This window comes from Rutidosis leptorrhynchoides, chromosome 8, assembly GCF_046630445.1.
Source record: "Rutidosis leptorrhynchoides isolate AG116_Rl617_1_P2 chromosome 8, CSIRO_AGI_Rlap_v1, whole genome shotgun sequence".
Lineage (NCBI taxonomy): Eukaryota > Viridiplantae > Streptophyta > Magnoliopsida > Asterales > Asteraceae > Rutidosis > Rutidosis leptorrhynchoides.
This window is the reverse complement of record NC_092340.1, coordinates 241,145,008-241,150,431: the sequence shown is the minus strand read 5'-3', so window position 1 is coordinate 241,150,431 and position 5,424 is coordinate 241,145,008. Positions and strand designations below refer to the sequence as shown.

The 5,424-nt window shown below is 28.6% G+C and overlaps 1 pseudogene; it reads left to right on the top strand.

Annotated features, from left to right (window-relative positions):
* Nucleotides 1-1,854: 1,854 nt before the first annotated feature.
* Nucleotides 1,855-3,075, top strand: LOC139864054 (probable purine permease 4; annotated as a pseudogene).
* Nucleotides 3,076-5,424: the final 2,349 nt, after the last annotated feature.

The following is a 5,424-nucleotide window of genomic DNA, read 5'->3' as shown; positions in this document are numbered from 1 at the left end:
TAGAAGTATTTTGATAAGTGTATTGAAGTCTTTCAAAAGTGTATAAATACATATTAAAACACTACATGTATATACATTTTAACTGAGTCGTTAAGTCATCGTTAGTCGTTACATGTAAGTGTTGTTTTGAAACCTTTAGGTTAACGATCTTGTTAAATGTTGTTAACCCAATGTTTATAATATCAAATGAGATTTTAAATTATTATATTATCATGATATTATCATGTATGAATATCATTAAATGTCTTTACAACGATAATCGTTACATATATGTCTTGTTTAAAAATCATTAAATTAGTAGTCTTGTTTTTACATATGTAGTTCATTGTTAATATACTTAATGATATGTTTACTTATCATAGTATCATGTTAACTATATATATATCCATATATATGTCATCATATAGTTTTTACAAGTTTTAACGTTCGTGAATCACCGGTCAACTTGGGTGGTCAATTGTCTATATGAAACATATTTTAATTAATCAAGTCTTAACAAGTTTGATTGCTTAACATGTTGGAAACATTTAATCATGTAAATATCAATCTTAATTAATATATATAAACATGGAAAAGTTCGGGTCACTACACCATGTTGTAAAGAAACAATTATCCCCCCAATGGGCCCAATCACTAATGGAAGCATTTTTATTAGTTTCAAGCCGGTAAAGTCTATTAAATTTATCTTTTAGCAAACAGTCACCGAGCCACAAATCATCCCAAAATCTAGTGCACGATCCATCTATAATTCTTTTTTTAAATGAGTTAGCAAACGGTGTACCATTGTGATTATATTAGATATAGATACTAGTTTTTGAGCCCGTGCTTTTCACGGCTACTCAAAATATGTTTGAAGATTAGTTACATAAAAACATAAAAAAAATTTCTCTAGCGATCTTGGTTCACAATAATGACATATAAATGAATAACGACAAAATAATGAATATGTATCATAAGTGGTCTACTAATTCACAAGTGGTAATTAATCTATATGGCTTGCTATAGAGTAAGGGGCTGTTTACTTTTTTTTTTCTAAAACAAATTATATTTTACTCGTGAGTTGTTATAAGAAATGATGTGTTCTACTATAATTAATCATATTTTTAATCATTGATTAGTTACAACGATCTCTTAGATTTACCCGTACTAATTGCTCTCATTTTTTTTATTAATTTCTTTATTCTCTAATATTGTTATTAATCATTTATTTAATGAATTTTAATCACAATCATTGAAAATTTGATAAGTGTAAATTCCACTTGTCATTCATCTCTTAAAAAATGGTTTTGTTAACAAGTAAGCTAAAAAATCTCTTTTTTATATAAGTATATAGATAGATAGATATAGATAGATAGAAGATTATTATAATATTTGATTATATTATATAATTATAAAAATTATATAATAATAAAGCTTTTAAATTTCTATTATTGATGACTTAACAAGTATTTCGGAATCACAACATAATTTTTTTAAATAAACTTTTGCATTTTTTAACACCAGGTATTGTTTACTTGATTACTTTTATAGAAAATACATACTCCGTTCATTTTTATACATATATACTTGTTAGATTCAATATCTTTTCACACGGCTTTATTATTTATTACACAAAATATATCATCCGAAGTTGCACAATGTATGCCAAGTGGTACAAATAGACAAACACATGTCAAAACTATGTATATATCCACAAACGTTTTTATTACTATTCCCCAAACTAAAAATAAATAAAAGACAAATAAAATGTATTTAAAGCATAGCACATTAATTATCAATTTGATTATTATATATACAAAATTACAAGTTAAATATCCTTTCATTTAAATTTGCTCTCTCCTTCCTCATATTAAGATGAATAATTCAACATCTCCTAAAATTGAATCCAATAATCATGACCAACCACATTAAGAAATGAATCACTCCCTTTTTACATCCAACAAATCAAAACTCAATGGTAAACCCTACAAAATACTTTTAGCCATAAATTATTTATGTCTTTTCATTGGTTCTATATCTTCTTCACTTCTTATAAAGTTCTACTTTAACCACAACGGGTCGAACCGATGGGTCTCTACTTGGATCCAATCAGCCGGGTTCCCTCTTCTCTTGCTTCCCATTTACATCCCATATTATTTCAACCATTTTCGGGTTCGGTTTAATAATAATGGTGATGGTGATGATGATAAAAGTATTAATGTGAGGAAACCATTTTCTAATTTTGACAAGAAAATTTTGTCATTGTGTCTTGGTATTGGAATAATGTTGGTCGTAAGTAATTTATGTTTTTCTTGGGGGAATTCATATCTTCCTTTATCAACTTCGGCTTTAGTTTTATCTTCACAACTTATATTTACTCTAATTTTATCAGTTATAATTGTAAAACAAAAGATCACATTTTTAAATCTTAATTGTGTCATTCTTTTGACATTAAGTTGTGTACTTTTAGCTTTAACTCATAAAAATGATCGACCCGAAGGACTAACAAAAACAAAATATTTTATCGGGTTCTTTTCGACTATTTCCGCGGGGCTATTATTCGCATTTTACCTTCCATTTATGGAAAGAATTTATAGTAAAGTAGATTGTTACGCGATGGTTGTAGAAATGCAATTCGTTATGGAAGCCATTGCGACACTGATTGCCACCGTGGCAATGGCTTCGGCAGGAGGTATAAAACAAATGAAAAATGAAACTGTGACAGAGTTCGATTTGGGCCCCACAAAATATTGGTTGACAGTTGGAACTAATATTATGACGTGGCAGTTGTGTTTTATGGGTACAGCTGGAATGGTGTTCTTGACCACGTCGTTAACCGGAGGGATATGTATGACTGCGTTAATGGCGATGAATGTGATCGGTGGAGTGGTGGTTTACGGCGACGATTTTAAAGGTCCAAAAGTTGTGTCGACGGTGTTGTGTTTATGGGGATTTTGTTCGTATGTTTACGGGATGTATGACAAGATGAAAAAAGGTTATCCAAATTATGATTCAAATGATGATGGTGCACAAAAACATCAAAATAAGTCATTGTTGGAGTTATCTGGAATTGTAACGGAAATTAATACGCTTTAAAAGATGATACCTTTCGATGTTTGCTATAAAAATTAAATTAAATAATAATAATTGATAATTTAAATAAAATTCAAGTATCACTTGGATCCTTATCCCATGCTTTTTTCTTTTTTTCCTAACTGAACTAACTATCTACAAGTATATCATATCAGTATATTATTTATTTCAATTTTTTGTTTGCAAGATTCTATTTTATTTTTATTTTTTTTTTTTGGAAAAAATGAATACTAGATAACCAACCGTTTTCTCGAAAACAAAAGAGCTGGACAAAGTACAAGAAATAAGCATCTTACCACAAAACAGACAAAGCCAACTAAACCTGAGTCAAAACGCTAACAACCGAAAAACGAACTTACACAAACACAAAGAAGCAATACAAACAACACAAAGACAATCAAACAAATATATATATCTGCTTATTGCGAGACTTGAACCAACATCATCTGAGCTCAATAAACACTAACATAGAAGGGTTAAATTAACTCAATCAAAACATGTACGTTCGTAATAGTAAACACACACACACACACACACACACACATATATATATATATATATATATATATATATATATATATATATATATATATATATATATATATATATGGGCAGGATCAATGGGGAAGTTACCAATCGGGAGGAAGCGGGGGGAAGCAATTTTTTATTTTTTTCGTTTTTTTTTAATTTTTTTTTCCGGCATCAAGATCACACGAAAATATGAACATTTAGAAGAGACACTTCGTGATGAATGCTATTATTTAGGCGGGACAACGATCGACAAAAATAACATTCAAGATAATATTGTTCGTGAAGAATATGAACGCTTTTTTTTCTTAATGTTTTGTGAAGTAAAATTTAGCCCGATTTAGAGTTTAGGGTTTAAGGTTTAGGGTTTAGGGTTTGGTGTTTTGGGTTTATTCCATAAACCCAAAACACCAAACCCTAAACCCTAAACCCTAAACTCTAAACCGTTCATGTTAAAAACTCAATCTAAATCCTAAATCTAAACCCTAAATCTAAACCCTAAACCCTAAATTTCTAAACTCTAATATCTAAACCCTATAAACCCTAATATCTAAACCCTAATATCTAAACCCCAATAGCTAAAACCTTAAAATACGCTCGAAAAACACGATAATTGTTATATATTACTTCCTCGAGCGTTTTCCCGCCAAAATATAAACATTTATCACAAAGTTTCTCTACTAAATGTTCATATTTTCATCTCATCTATAATGTTCGTGAACAAAGTTTTTTCAAAAAACGAAAAAAAAAATTTTTTGCTTCCCTCGCTTCCCCCCGAATGGTTACTTCCCTCTTGATCCTACCACTATATATATATATATATATATATATATATATATATATATATATATATATATATATATATATATATAGATATATACATACATACATACATACATACATACATACATACATATATAGGGAGAGATCAAGGGATAAATGACTTTTTTGGGATAAGGGGATAAGTAAAATGATATTTTTATATCTTTTACATTAGAGCTTCAATTTAAAAAAAAAAAAAATTTCGTGATCTACTAACATTGTGTAGATTCATAAAATTTATTATTATTATTTTTTTTTCAACAGGTGCTAATAATGCACCGGATGCATGTTAACGTTTTTTGAGGTTTTTTTGAGTTTTTTTTAGGATTTAGCCCGATTTAGAGTTTAAGGTTTAGGGTTTTCGGGTTTACTCCGTAAACCCTCAACCCTAAACCCTAAACCCTAAACCCTAAACTCTAAACCGTTCGTTTAAAAACTCGTTCTAAAACCCTAATTTCTAAACCCTAAACCCTAATTTCTAAACCCTAATTACTAAACCCTAAACACTGTTTTTTTAATTAAAAGCCATTTTTTCTTTGTTTTTTGATAAGATGCATCTGCTGCATGAAAGGCAGTTAACATGCATCAAACAGCGGATAACATGCATCAGATGCATCTTAACGCTCCAGTTAAAAAAAAATTTATTTTTTTTGAATCTGCACACTGAAAATAGATACCAGCAATTTTTTTTTTTAAATCGGAGTTGTAGAAATAAAGATATAAAAATCACAAAATTACTTATCCCCTTATCCCCCAACACCCACTTAGCGCTTGATCTTCACCCTATATATATATATATATATATATATATATATATATATATATATATATATATATATATATATATATATATATAAATACACAAAGAATACACGGAATTGATGAAATAATAATAAATACAATGTAAATACATTATATGTCTAGTTAATATTAATAAATAAAAGTATCAATAAAATAGAATAAAATAATATAATACATTTCATTGATGATCAAAGACGAAAG